Here is a 22,439-nt window from a genome sequence, read left to right on the forward strand (position 1 = left end):
CCACAATCACACAACACCACAGCATCACAGCTGTCACAACACCACTACCGTCACAACATAACCACATCACCACCGTCATCACATCACCCATACTCCGATGATCAGCAGATAACAACAATTACAACACAAGTACAGTCTTAAACCAATTAACAGTAACTGAGTAGGGAAAACCTACCTTTTTGTAATCCGCTACGCTGCAATCAATCATACAAATGCACAACTAGTAACACATCATCACCTACAACAACGATAATCAACAATCAACGACATATGATGACCAAAACCCTAAACCCCCAAATTAACCAAATTAGGGTTTGATAACTTATAAGAATGACAATAGATGAACAAGTATAAGACACTTACTACGGTGATTGACACGGGATGAGATGCTATAACCCACAATCGACAACCTTTGACTTGGAATTGATGAAGATGATTAGAGGGTAATGAACGTAGTTTATGTTTTTGGGGAGAAATGATTTTAGAAACTGACGAACGATGATATATATCCTCTAATCATTTTAACAAAAATCGCGGAAATAATACCCGTCAGGCCGGATACTCGGTCGAGTAAAGTGTATACTCGGCCGAGTATCCTCTACTCGGTCGAGTATTCACCATACTCGGCCGAGTATTCTTCGGCAGAACCCAAACAAACTACCCTCTTGACACTACTCGGCCGAGTAGGCTCTACTCGGTCGAGTACTTAGCTTATAAAAAAATCCGTAGTATTACAGTTGCTTATCGTTAAGATTTTATTCTCTAGAATTATCTTAACATATCTTTTATATTTAGCTTGATATGGTTATTTATGATAAGGATATTTTTGTTATGGAAAATCTTATCATATCCTAAGATTTAAGGAAAAGATAATAGGAGAATAATTTATAAATTATCTTTTGGAATATTCTCTATTATCTCTTAGGGTTTTAAGGAAAGAAATAACAAAGATATGATTTGTTTACATATCTGTTGTTTCGGCCACTAGGGTGTCGTGGAAACCGTGTGCTCTGCTTCGTCTCTTGCTATAAATACTCTACTCTTTGCTACATTTAAAAACAAGACCTTTGAGCATAATTTTGATTTTATTTTCAAAAACAAAAATCGTGTTTTAAAGCAAGAAAACCGTTTTGTTTATTTTCGAAAAAGGTCGTGCGTCTTATATACTTGTGCATTTGTTCTTTTGTTATCGTTATAAGATAATAGTGCTTAATTGATTTCTTACTCGTTCATTAACGTGAACTTTTAGTAGAATCATTAGTGCTTACTTATTAGCGTAAGTTAGTCACTCGAGTATTTAACGGTACTCACTTGAGTTGCAACTAGGGTTAGTTATACGAGTTGGATTAGTAAATTTGTAATCCGTAGAAAGGTACTAAATTTATTAATCGAGAATAGTGGATGTAGGTTTCGACTTGTGAAACTGAACCACTTCAAAAATCCGTTTGTCTCTCTCTCTCTTTCGTTTATTTGCATTGTTTTAATTCGTTAACCAATTGATTAGTTAAAGTTTAATCAATAAACCTTAAATAATTAATTATACACGTGCAATCGAAAAAGTAAGTTAAAAGTTTTTAATCCTCAATTCACCTCCCCCCCCCCCCCCTCCTCTTGAGTATGTCGGATCGATAGACTCTTCAGCCCGAACGTAGGTCAATCTTTGAAAACACTCCGGCTCCATAAGTTGGTCAAACAAGTCATCAATCCTTGGTAGAGGATATTTGTTTTTGATGGTAACATTGTTCAACTCCCTATAGTCAATGCACAATCTCAACGTTTAATCCTTCTTCTTTACAAATAGAACCGGTGCTCCCCAAGGTGAAACACTTGGTCTAATGTACCCTTTGTCCGCCAATTCCCGAAGTTGTTTCTTTAATTCTTCTAGCTCCTTTGGACCCATCTGGTACGGGGCCTTAGAAATCGGTCCCGCACCCGGTCTCAAGTCCACTCCGAACTACACTTCTCTCGGTGGAGGTAATCCGGGCAATTCCTCCGGAAATACATCCTCAAATTCTCCCACCACCGGTATATTCTTAGCTTGGGGCCTCTCCACACTAGTATCCCAGACGTTACATAAGATCATTGGGCACTTCTTCTTTAGGCAAGTCTTTAGGGTCATCACCGAAACTAGTTTGACCTTAGGCTTGACTAGGTAACCCTTGTATGACACCCTAATACCCTTAGGTCCTTTCAAATCAATCTTTTTTTGATAGCAATCTATGTTGGCTTTGTGTTTACTCAACCAATCCATTCCTAGAATTATCTCAAACCCCTCCAAAGGAAATTCGAAAAGGTCTACCGGGAAATTCGTTTTATGAATTAAGACGGGTACTTCCTTGTAAATCCTTGAACGTGTAATAGACTCCCCCGAAGGTATGGTCACGTCATCCTTGGCTAGTTTTCCCTCCCCCAATCCTAAGGTCGGTACACGGCTCCTAGACACGAAAGAATGTGTGGCCCCCGATTCAAATAAAACAAAGCATGGGTGAGAGTTAACAAGAAATGTACCGGATACAACGTGGGCGTCTTCCTCGGCACTCCTCTTGTCCATGGCAAAGAGCTTGCTACTAGTCTTGGGTGCTCCTTGGACCGTGCTAGCCGATTGAGTCGGCCTATTCCCGGAAGTATTGCCGCCCACATAGCTTGTTGCCCTTGATGGTGTTCCCCGGTTGAAGTTTCCCCGATTATTTCCGCCATTGAAGTTGGGATTAGAATTCCTTGGGTTACTCCATGCCCCCGAGTTCTGGTTTCTTGCTCCACTTTGGGAAGGGGTGTGGTAAGAGCTTCCTTGTCCAAATCTCTGGTTATGTCCTTTTTGAGCACTAGTGCATTCCACCCTTTTTTGACCGAGGCCACCACAATTATAGCACCTTAACCCTTGTCCTTCACTAGCGGCCCTATTCCCATAGTTGCTTGTCCCTCCAAAGCTATTTCCTTGTGCTCCTCCCGAGTACGACTTGGATTAGTTAAAAGTAATCTTCTTAGGTTGATACCCTCCTTCACCTTCATTCCTTCTTTTCTCCCCGGACCTATCCTTAGCATCCTTGGCGACACCTAGTAGCCTCTCCGTGTTACCGGCCCTAGCATAGACTTCTTTCACACTAGACAAATCTCCGGGTGTGAGCTTCTCCAAGAGCTTGACGGTCAAACCTCCCTCAAACTTGAGAGCCAAATGATATTGGCTGAGGTGAAGGTCCTCCACGTAACTAGCGAGCTCACAAAAGCGGATGTAGTAGTCTTGCACAGTCATAACAACGGTCATAACGAACCGGTTGAATTCCGCTCGAATCTTGCACCTCACGTGCTTGGGGATGAATTCATTCCTCATTTCCATCTTGAAATCGGCCCAAGGGATGGCAGCTCCGCCCCTCTCTTCATAGAATTTCTTCATAGCTTCCCGTTCCTTGTACCATCAACCTCCCGCAAGTCCTCCCAAGTAGAAGGCGGCTTACTCCACCTTAAGCTCTTTCAAACACCTCACCACCTCGAACACATTCTCCATCTCTCTTACCCAATCACTAAAAAGACAAGGCTCCCCCACTCCAAGGAACTTGATGGGGCGGTGGCGAGAGATGGTGGTGCTTACGGCCGAGGCATCCATTGCCGCATCTCTCTCCCGAGTGACATTCCTAAGAGCTTCCGTGAGGGCCTCATTTTGGGCAATGAGCCGCTGGGGAAGGAGTCCTTGCACAGGGCCTTGGCATTATGTCTCTTCAATGAGCATAACAAATGTCAATACATGCCTCAAAACACGAGCCAATGGGTATTGACAACTATATAGGTCCACTCGGTCAAGTGAGGGAAGTCACTCGGTCGAGTGGTGAGCTCACTCGGTCGAGTGTCTCAACAATTAGAAGGTTTATCAAAATTCCCAGAGGTCCACTCGATCAAGTGGTCTCACAGCTCGGTCGAGTGCTATACACTCAGTCGAGTGAATCCTTCACTCGGTCGAGTGCCGCAACAATCGGAATGTTTTCTGAATCCTTCCATAATCCACTCGGTCGAGTGTCCATGTTACTCGATCGAGTAGGACACACTCGATCGAGTGAGGCCTTCACTCGGTCGAGTGTGGCAACTTAGAGGAGCTCTTTTGATTCTGGAATGGCATCCACTCGGTCGAGTGGGAGGGACACTCTGTCGAGTGCTATCTAGTCGACCGAGTTCCTCTCTTCACTTGGTCAAGTACGTTACTTAAGGGTCATGTACTCATTCTAACTCACACAAGTCCACATATAACCCTATTCACATGTTCCTATACGCAAGTACGGGAGAGAATATAGACATATGCACAACATATAACACATGTGTGATGATACTTAACACGTACACTTACTATTATACATGCCACATATCTTTCTCAAAAGCCTACCATTATTGAGCATATTATCATGTAGGACATCACCAAGCATACCAAATTTCACAACATCAAGCAAAAGTATGCAATAATCAAATGCACCAAACACGTCGTATTACCCACGCGTAGTGACCGACTCAAGTTAAGAGGGCAAGTACTGAACCTTGAGACGTCTCCCAAGCTTGTCACAAACCCTCTAAAACCCAAACCGGGTTCATTTTAAATTGACTCATCCTAGTTCATTGGTTCATTGGTTAGGCTCCAAAATCGTCGCTCTGATACCACTTTGTAACACCCCCATAGGTCGGGAACCTTCCTCTAGGCAATTCCCATCATATGGAGGTATCAAAAGCCTTGGTTTCCCAAGGGTGTAGTGCGAATAACAAGTAAAGAAGTAATTTAGATAACATAAATAGTTAAGTTGTAGAGTTAAGTGATCACAAGTTAAGCGATATGAAAATCATCCCATTAATACAACCAAATCGAATGGAGTCTAAACGTCAAAAACTAGATAAGAACGAGTGACGACAACGAGGTAGACCGCTCCCAAGCCCGCTACCCAAACACGTGTACCTGTCGACACTGCTCCCCATATGGGCGGAAATCACCATATGGTTCATCACAGACATTCAAACCCTAGTGTTAGCCAATGATATGAATGTTCAATAATAAACAAGAGATGCAACTAACTTACTAATTTAATGAGGTATGTAACATGACAAACATCCACCAATCTCATCTCCTCTAACCGTGACCAGGACACGCCCACTACATCACCAAAACCACTAAGGTACTCGGAACACGTCCGTGGTACCGGGCCCAAGTGCGACTCGAGTCCCCTTCCAGACAACATGCCTCACCGCATGAGTCCTTCCATAACCCAAGTACTAATATGCACATTCTCTTGGAGTGGGAAGCTCCAAGGGAGACTTGAGTGGAAGACGGTTTTCCAACCGCCTTCCTGTTATAAATCATCTCATAATTTAACATATTCATATATGTGATATTTTAAATTAGTCTTAAATTAAAACTAGATCTTATGCATACAAACTTGAATAAGAATAGAGAAGAAATCGTCTTTCTTACTTTGGAATTTCGGATTAAAGGGCACAAGTAAGATCTCCTTCTTACTTGTTCTTGAGCTTTCCTTATATGGATGAATAAAGGATCCAAAGAAGAATCTCCCAAAAGTGAATACCCAAGATAATCTCTTAAAAGACTAATATTATTAGAACTAGAACAATATTAATCTTACTAAAAATTGACCCAAAATATATGTTTTTGTCTCTTGTAATTTCGGCCAAGAGGAAGGATTTTTTGGAGATTTTATCTCTCTAATTTTTCATAAGATGTAGAGAGTATTTTATAATTTCTTATACTAGAAATTATAATGTTAAATTGTGAATAATTAAGAGAAAAACCATTGGCCTTTTTCTCCTTCAAAAACCGGTTGGCATGGGGAGAGTAGAGCCAATGCATGAGCTTGTTATTCTTCTCAAAAAAAACTAGGTTTGCATGGCTACTAGCTAGTTATAATCATTATGCTTCCCACTTAAGATAAAAACACAATATAAATCTCATACTCCCTCCATAATTTCGGCACACTCAAAATAAAATCGGTAGTCCATTTTATTTTGTCATTTGTCAATTTGTCACATGTTACATGTTACATGACATGTCACAATGTAATGTATTTTTAACATATTAAAAATCAACATACTCATAAAATATGTCATTTACAAAATCGACTAGTATTTCGTAATTACTTGTACCAAAACGGTTTATCAAATTATAAATTACAAAGTCTTGTATTTATAATAAATTATTCATTCAATTTCAATTGTTTCGTAAACAATAATTTTATCCAAGTAATAAAACAATTTGATTACTTAGACCGTATCTTATTCAATCGAATTACAATAAGATACGTCAATAATACCCACAAAATCGCCGTCAATTTTAAGCAATTTAATTAACCCGTATCGACATACGATCAATTAAATAATCAATTAAGAGTGTTACCCTTTAGGTATGACCTAAGGGGATCAACTGATCACCACCATCGCATGACAGTAATGTCAAACACTAGTCAGCCAATCATTACCGATATGTATGGACCAGTTGACTGTAAAATATTACATCCCACATGTATTCTTAAAATGAGATTTAAACATGTGATCATCATGATCGACAGTTGTGATCGCATTATTGTCGGAGGACACATATTCCAACAATCTCCCACTTGTCCTCGACAAGTGTGCGTCACCAATTCTCTTGTCCTATTACTATCTCCCACTCAATGCAAGGTGTCTTTCAGGTCGTGCTTGCAAGTGATCATATCGAGAGTGGTTTCCTCGATCTGGAGAATAACTGATTGACCGGAATTATCTACCATAGATACCTTCCGAGCGTGGCCACGCATTTCTAGTTCATTACTCCTCGAGTGGCCCTGAGATATTGTTATAACCCTGACAAGGGGTGGACAATTCCTATCGCACTTATTCCCTTCGACTAGCCACAACCATCATAACCCAAAATATGCCCATTTGACCCCATTTACGAAAGTCGTAGTAACATAAATCAAAGTTAATCTGAAACTGTGCCACCTTAGGCGAATAGTCTTTAGTCAAAAGAATCGACTCATTAGAATATTATAGTAGCTCTCGCCACGACCAGGCTATATAAATTTGCCAGAACTCTATAAGCGGTCATAAGGCCCGACAAAGTGTTCCTAACAGTCTGCCTATGTGATCGACTAGTCATCTTACATGACTCCATGGCACTTGAACTTGCCATCAATCGCATCACACTCTAGTCAATTCCAGGCGTCACCTCATGTGCCTATGGGCGAATACAATGCTAATCCGTGTTCACTTTAACGGGGTTCAATTGTCTCTACAACCCGTTTGGATGTAACAAAGTATAAGGTGAGTTAATAATAACTCAAACGACGAATGTCGACATCACATTCGGGTAGTCAATACCATATTACAACCTTGTGATGTATATCGTAAGTGTATAAACACTAGTCGTTTGCAACATGAGTTTAACATACCATGTGTCCATGTGTTCAAACTCTTGAATTGCATTTTTCTTTATTTTCATGTTTGTCTCACATAGCATGAACCTTACCAAGTACACATCTAGGTTCCCAACCTAGGTTTAGGTTCTTTATCTTGAAAGAACTTTCTTGTTGTTTATCTCATAACCAACGAATTGTGGTGGATGATATAACTTGCACTGGTCAAGTGTTCCACCAACTCTCAATGCACTAGGTATACGTTTTGTAGAGTCTTGCAACAATTGTCAAGATGATTAGCCTAGCACTTCTCATAAGTCCTAGCATATTAGAAAATACTAGTTTTGAGTAACTTCTTACTATAACTAAGTATCTTTCCAACTTCTTATTTCTCATTAAGTTTAATTAGCTTAGGATCTTCATAAATCCTTATATGGTTTTTGAAAACTTCAATATGTGCAACTTCTTGTCACATAATAAAGTGTTCTGTTAAACACTAAAATAGCTCATTAGTTCTCCTCGAGAATTCATGACGATTCTTCTATGGCTTACCAATGACTCATCATGCTCTTAAGCATATGATTCATTATTGGACATGTGCATGATTATTCTAATGGCGGAAACATTAGTAATCTTTAATCATGTGATCAACCATTCTTAGCTTCAATGAATGACCATGACTGCTTATGGTAATTCCATTTTCATCGACATGAATAACCTACGTTTCTCGTTGATTTGATGTGTATATCTCAATACCTATCCAACATCCCATGATGTGATTGGATTCATCATAGTCCATTTTCATCCAGAATTGAAAACTCAAATACTTCTTTGTGAAAGGTAGTACTAGCTCGTCATTCTCAATGAGTAATGAGTTATAAATTTTACAAGATGATTGCTCCCACTAAATTTCATGTCTTCACATGATAATTTCAAACTCCCACTCAATTCCACATGTTTCGTAATTGACTACTCAATTGAAACATTTCAAGAATTGAAATACATTTTTCTTTGCCAAGTTATTAAGATAAAACCATATATGTTCCCAACATATCTTTTCAAAATACCTATTTTGAAAAGGTTTCAATCTTAAACTTATGAAAAGAGATTTTAATCTCTAACTCATTCATTTTTATAATGATGCGTAGCAATGTCATTATTTAAATGTGAAATTTTATTTAATACACGTCCTTCTCAAAATACCCTTTTCCGGAAGGAGGTTTAACCATTTCATTTTCATAATGAGGTTAAGTAATAACACTAGCGTGGTTAACAATTAACTTAGCTTTTGTAGATATCGGCATATCTTCCTTTGCAACTTTTAATCATAAATCTCATTTATATTCAAGGATGCAACTTTATTTCATTTAGGCTCTTAAATAAATATCAATATTGAAACTCTTGGTCATATGTTGTTCATAAACTAGCCAAAAATCTTGTTAAGACTTTTCTTTAGTCATCTTCTTTCAAAACTTTCTTTTGGTCTCCTCGTGTAGTTATCTTGAGAACATATTCTTTTGATTACTTTACTTGGTCTCTTTTGTCATGTAGATCTCATCTATTCGAGACCATAGATCTCATCTATTTATGTATACTATCTATTTAGGTATACTATCATTCTTTATTTCGTAGATCTCATATACTTTCTCATATGCTCAAGAATACAAATTATTCTTTGTATTCTTTGTGTCTTAATTTTTCTCCCACTCTATCTTTAGAATAAATACACTAAATATTCAAAGATAGTTTATGAGACACAAGTGATGATTTCGAAGTAGAGGGAGGACTATCTCATAGATTGACTAATAGATTTTAAATTTGATGAGTGTACTTGGTAATTGACATTTCTTTAGGAGAGTTCATCAACTCAACATCACTTTATAATTGATCATACACAAACCTTAAGCTTGTGGACATATAATGAATCCCATCATTATAGTTGTCTATTGGATCACTTTAAGTAGATGATAATATGTTTCTATGTGCAAGCATATAAAGACGAATTTTTAGAACAAGGAAATACGATAAAAGGGGTGGCTTGGGTTGTAAACCAAGCCACCATAATCCAAAATACAACCATTGTTTAGAAAGGATCAACCATTTCCATGTTGAACATGGAAATCAAAATAGTTCTAAAAATCTGAAACACAACTTAAAATAAGACAATAATAAAAAAGCCAAGCTTCATTGGTAGCTACTCCTAGCTCCTTGATGATTTCTCAAGTTTGCTTTTCCTTTCCTTTGTCTTTGCTTGGAGGAGGCCCTATTTACAATAAAAAGGGGATACATTATCACAACTTTGTATCAAAATACCATAGTTGAATTAGAAACATAAAAGAAAGGATAGTCATTTACCTACTGGAGTGATCTTTCCAGCTTTGATGTCACCAACGTACTTGGAACAATTCCTTTTCCAATGTCCAACACCATTACAATAATTGCATTTATCAAGAGGACCCTTCTTGGTCTTGGAAGTGCTAGCTTCAAAAGTCTTAGCCTTGGGGGACATGGGAGCTTGCCTCTTACCCTTTTTCCCATTCTTCTTGAACTTCCCCTTGCTCTTGGTGCTTATATTAAGCACATCCTTAGGTGGGTTAACATTTGACCCCATGTCTCTTTCGGCTTGCACAAGTAACTTGTGCAACTCTTCAAGAGACACATCCTTGTCTTGCATGTTAAAATTCACCCGGAATTGAACATATGCTTTGACTTTGGATAAGGAGTGTAGAATCCTATCTACAATGAGCTCTTTGGGGATTTCAACCTTTTGAAGTTTCAATGTCTCGACTAGCTCCAACAATTTGAGCACGTGAGGGCTAACCTTTTGGCCCTCCTTAAAATCAAGATCAAAGAATACCGAGGCCGCCTCATATTGGACGATTCTCGGAGCTTGCGAAAACATTGTCACAAGTTTGGAATAGATTTCATAAGCGGTGCCCATTTTAAAGGCTCTCCTTTGGAGATCCGCCTCCATTGCAAAAATCAACACATTTTTCATAGCGGCGGACTCTTTGTGGTAAGCCTCATATGCTTCCCTAGTGGCGGCACTCGACCTAGCATTAGGTTCGGGTGGAGAGGCCTCGGTGAGGTAACGAAGCTTGTCGTCACCTTGGGCGGCTAATTTGAGTTTGGCATCCCAATCGGATAAATTTGACCCATTCTTTTCAAGTTTACAACGATCCATAAAGGATCGGAGCCATGAAACAATAGTGAGAGGTGCGGCGTTGGTGTTTGGTGCGGCCATTTGTTATGAGAAATAAAAATGGTCTACAAAACGAAAATAGAAGGAATAAAACATTTGTCGTTTTCAAAATAATAATAACACTCGTAAATTTTTAACTTAAACAAGTTTTATTGCATTTATCTAGTGACCTCTACCCAACTTTGATAAATGATTCCAAGACCCAAATTCATATTAACTTAGGCATCGGTAAAGCCGAATACAACCCTTATCAATATAACTCGGTGGATTAACTCTTTAATCGATTCTACTTTTAGAACTCTTGGTCGATAAATTTACATTAATATTTATACTTAGCCCGAAACACATCCGGCAACCATCGAGAATACTTTCATTGAGTTCAACCCAAATTTCGAATAAATGTGTCTATGATCCAAATTTACATCAACTTGGGCATCGGTAAAGCCGAATACAACCCTCATCTTTATAAATTCGGTGGGTAGACACTTATCACCCACTTCCCCTACGTAGCAAGGTTTGTACCCCGGTAAGGCCGTGTGCAGTCCCTCACGAAATAGGTTTTCATGGTTTCTACTTTTCGGTAAGGCTAAGTCTCAATTGTTTATTTTAGCGAGAGGTCATGTCAATTTATTATCTATCACGTTTTAAGTGAACTAAAGCGGTGAACTACGATAATTGTTATTGACACGGTCGATAAACTCGATTTAAATGATAATGCATGTTTTAGTTATGGCGATTTAGCGATGCATGCAACATATAAATAAAATGCAAAGCATAAAAAATAAAATCCTAGTATGGCCTTCCTAAAACAGTAAATCTAATAAACTATTACAAATTCGGAAACCAACTCCTTTGGTCCCTTGAACTTCGGTCTTGGCACGCATTTCAAGGCAATATTTTCTTTGAAGGATCGCCTTCTCGAGTCGCACCGTCTTCAAGGAACCTTGGAATAAATAAATTACATAACAAATTACATAATTTCCTATTATACATTTGTAATTAAAATAAAATAAATCTATTAAATTACAAACGGTGATACGAGATCACAATAATTACAACCGAATCGATATACCCATACATTTCAGGTAATATCAATTAAAACTAAGGCCATACTAAGTAAAATTACATAATTCAAAAATACATAAAATTAAAATATGACAATCATAAATGAAATGCAGCATTATAATATGTATGAACATGCCCAATTTTATGCTAAATCGCCTTTAAGGAGCCAATATCGTATATTAATCGGTTTTTACGGATTTGCGTGATTTAACCTTTTAAAAATCACAATAATTACATAAATTCATATTTATGTACAATTTAATTACCCTAACCAACTTAGGACTCAAAATTAGTATCCACTAACATATTGACAATAATTAACCTAGATTTCTTAATATTGTTCATAAATGGACCTAAAATACAAAATTATGCCATAAACTTCAAATTAAATCATAAAAATTTCAAATAATTTCAAAATTTGAAATTTAAACTCATGAACATTCTGGAAAAATACCATGACACTCATAATATTCAAAACTTAGGTTAATAATTTTGAAAATTTATCGAGAAAAACAATGTTGCGGTTTATCGATTTTAACAATTATGACCATAAAAATATGAGAAAAATTATTTTTACCAACTTTTCATTTTTTAGATCTGAAATATCTGATAAAATGCAACATGTGATGTTTTTCCTTAAGTCATGAAGTATGTTTTAGCATTATTTCTAATTTTAGTCACTATTTATGTGATTTTTCATCAAAACTTCATAAATCATGCATAAAGACTTCATTATAGCCAAATATTTTATACACATCTTGTAAAATTGCATGTGACAATATACTAAATTTCCATGACCATATTCGAAATATAACTCATATTAACCTATTTACCCATTTATATACGATTTTAAATTGAAAAATCCATATTTCGAGCAATACAACTCATTTCATCATGAAAATTTACAGGCCATTAGTAGATAATATATGTGAAAACATATCCAAAAATCACTGAAAAAATCGAAGTGTAGCTATTTTTAGTCTAAAAATGACATTTTTATCATAAAAATCACATTTTAATGTCATTATTATATAAAATAAACAATAAAATCCATAAATAAACCAAAATGTCCTAAAAATCACTTAGGACCAGAAAATTTTAACATGCAAATTTATTTTAAGGTTTTTCTCATAAAACCAATTAATTTAGTTTTGTATGTTAATCATATAACTCGGAAAAACTATAAACCGATTTGCATGCAAACAACCTAAGGCTCATGATACCGCTTGTTATAAATCATCTCATAATTTAACATATTCATATATGTGATATTTTAAATTAGTCATAAATTAAAACTAGATCTTATGCATGCAAACTTGAATAAGAATAGAGAAGAAATCGTCTTTCTTACTTTGGAATTTCGGATTAAAGGGCACAAGTAAGATCTCCTTCTTACTTGTTCTTGAGCTTTCCTTATATGGATGAATAAAGGATCCAAAGAAGAATCCCTCCCAAAAGTGAATACCCAAGATAACCTCTTAAAAGACTAATATTATTAGAACTAGAACAATATTAATCTTACTAAAAATTGACCCAAAATATTTGTTTTTGTCTCTTGTAATTTCGGCCAAGAGGAAGGATTTTTTGGAAATTTTATCTCTCTAATTTTTCATAAGATGTAGAGAGTATTTTATAATTTCTTACACTAGAAATTATAATGTAAAATTGTGAATAATTAAGAGAAAACCCATTGGCCTTTTTCTCCTTCAAAAACCGGTTGGCATGGGGAGAGTAGAGCCAATGCATGAGCTTGTTATTCTTCTCAAGAAAAACTAGGTTTTCATGGCTACTAGCTAGTTATAATCATTATGCTTTCCACTCAAGATAAAAACACAATATAAATCTCATACTCCCTCCATAATTTCGGCACACTCAAAATAAAATGGGTAGTCCATTTTATTTTGTCATTTGTCAATTTGTCACATGTTACATGTTACATGACATGTCACAATGTAATGTATTTTTATCATATTAAAAATCAACATACTCATAAAATATGTCATTTACAAAATCGACTAGTAATTCGTAATTACTTGTACCAAAACGGTTTATCAAATTATAAATTACAAAGTCTTGTATTTATAATAAACTATTCATTCAATTTCAATTGTTTGTAAACAATAATTTTATCCAAGTAATAAAACAATTTGATTACTTAGACCGTATCTTATTCAATCGAATTACAATAAGATACGTCAATAATACTCACAAAATCGTCCGTCAATTTTAAGCAATTTAATTAACCCGTATCGACATACGATCAATTAATTAATCAATTAATAGTGTTACCCTTTAGATATGACCTAAGGGGATCAACTGATCACCACCGTCGCACGAGAGTAATGTCAAACTCTAGTCAGCCAATCATTACCGATATGTGTGGACCAGTTGACTGTAAAATATTACATCCCACATGTATTCTTAAAATGAGATTTAAACATGTGATCATCATGATCGACAGTTGTGCTCGCATTATTGTCGGAGGAAACATATTCCAACACTTCCGTCTCCAAAACCATCATCAACATCCTCCAACAATCTCTAAAGTCAACAATTCACCAACAACAAGAACAATTAACCAAACAAGCATGCCATTAAATTCATACAACAATCAATTCATGCTCACAACTTCATTAATTCATTTTCTCTTCTTTTAATTGCTTATTAACATGTTATAGTGCAAGATAATTAATGCTAAAGTCATTCACCATACTCATTCTTCCCAATAACATTATGAAACCACAATATGTACCAAACCCTAATTATCCAACACATGTTATAATGCAACTACTATGAGATAAATGTAATTAATGGTATGAAATGCACAATTAAACACTCATAACACCATAGCTAAGTAGGGAAACCCTACCTTGAGTTTATCTTCACAATCCCACAAGCTAATCCCTAGAAATGCTCCTCAATGAAGCTTCCTACATATATTAGTTATTATAATTAACACTACAAATTAGAACAACATACTAAGTCAACCCCTTAAATTCTTACAACATAACTAAGTAAAGATTAATCTACTAACTAAATAGAGTTACTAAAACAAAATAGAGAAGAAGAAGAAGTGTTGATCTACTTACAACAAAGAAGGAAGGCTAAGGTGTTGGGAAATATGTCCTCAACAACAGTGCGATCACATGATTTAAATATCATTATTAAATCTCATTACAAGAATACGGAAGGGATGATACATTATATATATAGTCAACTGGTCCACACATATCGGTAATGATTGGCTGGCTAGAGTTTGACATTCTTTGTCGTGTCGGCGACGGTGGTGACAGATTGATCCTTGAGGTCACACCTAAAGGACGATTCCCTTAATTGAAAAGGTAATTAATTGTATGCCGATACAGATTAATTAATTCCTTATAATTGAACAAATTATTATCATAAGAGAGAAAATGACATCTTATTCTAATGTGATTAAATAAGATTTTATTTAGTAATTTAAGAAGTTATATTACTAAAATTAATTGGTGTTTGCGAAACACGCGAGATGAGAATGATAAGTCAGTTATAATTTCAAGAGGTTGTGAATTATACTAACTAGTAATTAAATGACCATTTTATGAGAAAGTAATTTTATATTACTAGTCAATTTGTTAAATATGATTTATTTAATTTATAAATGATATTTAATTTGTTAAATATGCATTTTAAATTAAAACATGACATAAGACATGTCACATGTCACATGACATACAATTGTACAATTGACAAAAATAAAATGGACTCCATATTACACTATAGAAACCGAAATATTGGAGGAAGTATGGGTGAGTGGGTGTTTTGTTTAATGGATAAATAAAACTCCATGATTACCTACAATGTGGGTAGTCTTACACACATTACTTAATAAGAACAAAAGTAAAAAGAAAAGACCATGCATTGGTCATGTATACTCCCCTCCACCGGTTTTGTATGTAGAAGATAGAGAATTTTATTCTCTTAATTTTTCACTCATTATTCATTCTAATATTACATGCAAAAGTTCATGTATTTTTCCTCTCTTCTCTCTCTTTAATCTTCATCAAAAAGATGAGTTTTTGATTCAAATTTGTTCAAAAGATTATTAAAATTATTAATGTAATATATGAGTATTAGTAATCAGTTTTAAGGTAAACCACAATATAAATATCTAGTACATATTAGTTTGTGGGTTTAAGGGATAGTCTTGGGTGCTACTAATTGGAGAGCTTCTATTTTGAGGTCATGTATGTTCATCCAATATTGGAAAGCTCAAAAACTAACAAGAAGGAGATCTTGTTGGTGCCCATTTGACCGAAATTCATATGGTGAGAAAGTGATTTCTTCACTTATTTATTTTAGTTTGCATGCATAAGATCTAGAATTTATTTTATGACTAAATAAATTTGAAACATATAAGAATATGTTGTATAATGAGATATAGATTTTTAACAAGCGGTATCATGAGCACAAGGTTGTTTGCATGCAAATCGGTTATAGTTTTTCCGAGTTATACGATTAACATATAAAACTTGTTAATTTGTGTTATTATGATATATCACGAAAATAATTTATGCATGTTAAAGTTTCTGATCCTAAAATGTATTTAGGATATTTTGGTTAATTTATGGATTTTATTGTTCATTTTATATAATATTGGCATTAAAATGTGATTTTTATGATAAAAGTGTCATTTTTGGACGAAAATTAGCTAAACTTCGAATTCTGAGGTGGTTTTTGGATATGTTTTCACATATATTATTTTTAGTTGATCTGGAAATTTTCATAATTTTTGGAGTTTTTATGCTCGAAAAATGGATTTTTCATGTTAAAAATCGAATTTAAATGAAAAATAGGTTAATATGAGAAATATTTCGAATCTTGTCATAGAAATTTAGTATTTTGTCACATGAAATTTTACAAGATGTGTGTAAAATAATAGGCTATAATGAAGTCTTCATGCATGATTTATGGATTTTTGATGAAAAATAGCATAAATAGTGACTTAATTAGTAAATAATTGCTAAAACATACTCCATGACTAAGGAAAAACGTCACATGTTGCATTTTATTATATTTTTCAGATCTAAAATTGAAAAATAAATGAATATAATTTTTCTCATGTTTTTATGATTATAATTGATAAATCCGATAAACCGCAACATTGTTTTTCCCGATAAATTTCGAAATTTTTGACCTAAGTTTTTGAACATTATGAGTGTCATGGTATTTTTCCAGAATGTTCATGAGTTTAAATTTCAAATTTCAAATTTATTTGAAATTTTTGTGATTTATTTGAAGTTTATAGCATTTTATTATCATTTTAAGTCCATTAATGAACAATTTTAGAAATATGAGTTAATTATGGTCAAGTAAATAGTGAAGACTAATTTTGAGTCCTAAGAGGTTAGGGTAATTAACTTGTGCATAAATATGAATTTATGTAATTATTGTGATTTTAAAACGTTGAATCACGCAAACTGTAAAAAAGTGTAATATACGATATTGGCTCCTTAAAGGCGATTTAGCATAAAATTGGGCATGTTCATACATATTATAATGCTGCATTTTATTTATGATTGTCATAATTTTATTTTATGTAATTTTTGAATTATGTAATTTTTACTTAGTATGGCCTTAGTTTTAATTGATATTACCCGAAATGTATGGGAATATCGGTTCGGTTGTAATTTATTGTGATCTCGTATCACCATTTTGTAATTTAATAGATTTATTTTATTTTAATTACAAATGTATAATAGGAAATTATGTAATTTATTATGTAATTTATTTATTTCGGAGTTCCTTGAAGACGGTGTCACTCAAGAAGGAAATCCATTAAAGACGGTGTTACCTCGAGATACGTGCCTCAACCGATGTTCAAGGGACCAATGGAGTTGGTTTCCGAATATGTAATAGTTAAATAGTTTTTCTATTTTAGGAAGGCCATACTAGGATTATTTTATTTATGCTTTGCATTTTATTTATATGTCGCATGCATCGCTAAATCGCCATAACTAAAACATGCATTGTCATTTTAATCGAGTTTATCGACCGTGTCAATTACAATTATCGAAGTTCACCGCTTTAGTTCACTTAAAACGTGATAGATAATAAATTGATATGACCTCTCGCTAAAAATAAACAATTGAGACTTAGCCTTACCAAAGAGTAGAAACCATGAAAACCTATTTCGTGAGGGAGTGCGCTCGGCCACACCGGGGTACAAACCTTGTTACGTAGGGGAAGTGGGTGATAAATGTCTATCCACCGAATTCATGTTGATAAGGGATGTATCGGCCACACCGTGCCCAAGTTGATGTGGATTTGGATCATGGACACATTTATTCGAAATTTGGGTTGAACTCAACAAAAGTTTTTTTTTGATAAGGGATGTATCGGCCACACCGTGCCCTTATCGGATGTGTTTTGGGCTAAAGATAAATGTTAATGTAATTTTATCGACCAAGAGTTCTAAAAGTAGAATCGATTAAAGAGTTAATCCACCGAGTTATATTGATAAGGGATGTATCGGCCACACCGTGCCCAAGTTAATATGAATTTGGATCTTGGAATCATTTATCATAGTTGGGTAGAGGTCACTATGTAAATGCTATACTTGTTTACAAGAATTATTATAACGATAAATGTTTTGTTTTCATTATTCCGTTGACGTATTGTTCTATTTCTTTACCACAATTCATATACGATATCATTTCGTTTTTTTTTTTTTTTTGATTCAAATCTCCATTAAAACATCGTAACTAAAGACAAATATGAATTTGCTTCTAAAACCTCAAATGAACCATTGCTAAGGATCTCTTGTAAAGAGTATAGATTAAAGTTATTCATTATCAAACAGGTTTTTGATTCTTGACTAACATATCTACTTACAATGAATTGTTTCTCATATGCTTAATTAAGTACCTTGAAGCGATAAATTGTTTTGGTAATTAGATTTGTCAGAATTCGTAATTGACCAAAATAACGCAACCACTTCAATGAAAGGTTTAAGACTAAAACGAACAAATGAAGAGTAATCTTCATGAATTCAATTTTGCTTCTCAAAGCAAAGACTCATTGAAATGAGTGGGAGCATTCTCTTAAACCGTTAAGATGAGGACGAGGTTCAAGAAGTAAAGATTATAATGGAATTGATACAAGGTAATGTTAAAAGTAAAGTTGTTGAGAATAGCGATACTAAACCTATCAATCCCGACCGGTAAAGTTTCCACTGTCTTAAATGTTGGTCACTAGAAAGGAAACTACCCCAAATTATTGAAGAATCAACAAGTTAGTTGTGGGACATCTAATGGGACCTTCTTCTTTAAATGTTTATTTGATTAAACATAAATTTTGCTAGTACTACTACGTCAATATTAGAAACCAGTGGTGGTTTTTATCATTATGTTTGATACATAGGATGATTAGAATATGACGACTAGCAACAATGAAGTCGAGAGATAGAGTCATTGTGTACTTAATCTAGTTTTTGGGTTTGGAGTTATACTTAATTGTGACTATTAAGTACATAAACTCTAAATAAGAATACAAACTTGTTAAGATACAAAAGAGGTTTCACTTTTGTGACCCTATACACCATAAGTTGATGTATGGCTAACCCATTATCAAGGTGATTATATTCTAAACCAAACTAGAATAATATATCATGAAGATGATGCAAGACTCAAATTGGTAACCCAAGATCAAACCTTAGATTATGGAATGATTAACGCAAAGAGTTATCGAGTACTCTTGAAACCATTAGATCTTATGGTTTATGCGTATCTTGTATTCAAAGCAAGATATCTCGTGCCTTTTGGTTGAAAAAGAGATCAAGGTTGTAAATCATCGATCCATAATAGGTTGATCATTATCCTTTACCAACGATTTAAGTTGACACTAATATGTTCACTTAATACGGTAAATAGAGAAATCTTTGAAGAATTTCAAAGAGTTCAAGGAATCACGAATCGCGATGGGATTATCAAAGTGAAGACTTTGATATAAGCCAAAAGAAATGTGATATAGTATCACAAGTTAATCTCTCTTAACACACATTATGGGATAATGTGTGGTTGGATAAGAAATCAAACGCTATTCGATATGGTTTGGACTTCAATCAAGTTACTTTGAGTTACTTGATCCTTTTGGGGATTTTATCATTTTGTCTAAATTATTTTTCCACTAAATCGAATCATATGAGATATGAAATGGTAAGGGTACCATGCTTGTAAGTTTTCACAAGAAACAAATGTTCATTTTTCCCTTTTCAATTATCACGAGTACACCGTGTTTGTGGCTCGTGAAGCTGTCTTTCTAAAAATACAAGTTTATTTCTAGAAGACAGAGTGGGAGAAAATTATTAAAGAGCCCACAAAGAATGTTATGTCGCAAGAAACTGGTCTTTCTTAGCTACATGAGACGTTTTGTAAGATGTTGTTTCTTTAAAACCTAGGAGGTTAAATTCGTCACTTGTTAAAGATGATGAATTTATGCTACTTTTAAGAAAGTAAAGAGCTTATAACTTACAAAATAAATTGTTTGATTCAAGTTGATTACTTCTGGAAAGTAATAAACATATGACTTACATGAGAGTGTTTAAGTCACAACTCAATATAAGGCTTAGAGCCATGAAAATCCGAAATAAAAAGGCTTGATTAGTGACAAAGGGTTTTGCACTAATAAAGAGAGATTTCAAAGCTTGATTGGGAGCAAAGTGTTTTGCACTAGTTGAAATGCTTAAGTCTATTTGGATCTTCTTAGGGATTGTGTTTCATTATTATGAAATACATAGCAAGTGAAATCTAAAACCCACTTCTTCAATTAGAAGGAATGTATTCAATACATGTCTTGAGTTTTGTAGATTCTTGCAATCCTAAGATAATGTGAAACTTAAGAGAGGATCTTAAGTAGGACATCAATGAGTTGGAATCAACATTTTGATCATGTGATAAAACATTTCTCGATAAGTCGAGAAATTGTGTTTATACATGAAGTTTAGTGGGAGTTACGGAAATTTTAATTAGTCTTATATGTGAATGACATATTGATCATTGCGAATGATTTAAGACTTATGGAGTATTATAATACATCTTTAATATCTTGATTTATGAAGATAAATCCTCATGATATTAGTGTCAATAAGAAGTCTTATGTTGATAAGATTCATGACTAGTTCAATTAAATTGAACATATTTGATTGATTCCATTTGCTTCCGCTGCCGGATCAATTAAATGAGTAATGATGTATAACACTTCATATACTTTGAGTATGATGAGTTGTTTTCAAAATCGAATTTAAGTAATCTTTACCAAGTAAGCCATAAAGATTACCCTTAAGTGCTTGCAGAAACATTAAGGAAGCAAAGCAAAGTGTTTATGATGCAATTTTGTGTAAGGGTGTTACACAAGTGACAATTGACAATTGAAATTGCACATGGATTCTGACAAAACCATAATCAAAACACATTAGGATGGTTAAGATACCATTGTGGCTATGTTAATTAAGAAGTAGATTTTCTAGAATCGTTCTAGGTAATAAAGAACAATGAGAAATGTTTACAACGGAAATTGAGTACACTTGCAATCATGAGAGGTGCAACAAGGATGAGTCCCGCACACTGTGAAAACAGAGGGAGCTATTCTAAGGCTAGAGGGCCTATGTCTTGATTGTATCTCAACACGTACTCAGAAAGTTTAGTAATGCAAATGTATACATTACAAAGGAAAACGAGTATGTAGTAAGGTTGAGTAAGGTACAAGAAGTTGATAAAACCTACTAACCAAAGCTTTCTCATAGGCTTAACATGATGAGTCATGTCATTTCAATTAAATTGAGATGAATAACTACATAAAAGATTAAATTAGATTATAGAATATGAAGTAGTAATCAAGCATTGACTATTCATATGTGATAATCGCATTTGTCTTTTGAGTTTTACTATAAAACTCTTTTATTATACTTTGTTACATCCAAACGGGTTGTAGAGACAACATTGAACCCCGTTAAAGTGAACCTGGATTAACATGGTATTCGCCCATAGTCACTTGTATGAGGTGACGTCTCGAAGTGACTAGAGTGTGATGCGATTGATGGCAAGTTCAAGTGTCATAGAGTCATGTGAGATGACTAGTCGATCACATAGGCAGACTGTTAGGAACACTTTGTCGGGCAGTGACCGCTTATAGAGTTCTGGCAAATTCATAAAGCCTGGTCGTGGCGAGAGCTACTATAGTATTCTAATGAGTCGATTCTTTTGACTACAGACTATTCGCCTAAGATGGCACAGTTTCAGATTAACTTTGATTTGTGTTACTAGGACATTCGTAAATGGGGTCAAATGGGCATATTTTGGGTTATGATGGGTGTGGCTAGTCGAAGGGAATAAGTGCGATAGGAATTGTCCACCCCCTTGTCAGGGTTAAAACAATATCTCAGGGCCACTCGAGGAGTAATGAACTGGAAATGCGTGGCCACGCTCGGAAGGTATCTATGATAGATAAATCCGGTCAATCAGTTATTCTCCAGATCGAGGAAACCACTCTCGATATGATCACTTGCAAGTACGACCCGAAAGACACCTTGCATTGAGTGGGAGATGGTAATAGGACAAGAGAATTGGTGACGCACACTTGTCGAGGACAAGTGGGAGATTGTTGGGAAATATGTCCTCAACAACAGTGCGATCACATGATTTAAATATCATTATTAAATCTCATTACAAGAATACGGAAGGGATAATACATTATATATATAGTCAACTGGTCCACACATATCGGTAATGATTGGCTGGCTAGAGTTTGACATTACTGTCGTG

This window comes from Silene latifolia, chromosome X, assembly GCF_048544455.1.
Source record: "Silene latifolia isolate original U9 population chromosome X, ASM4854445v1, whole genome shotgun sequence".
Classification (NCBI taxonomy): domain Eukaryota; kingdom Viridiplantae; phylum Streptophyta; class Magnoliopsida; order Caryophyllales; family Caryophyllaceae; genus Silene; species Silene latifolia.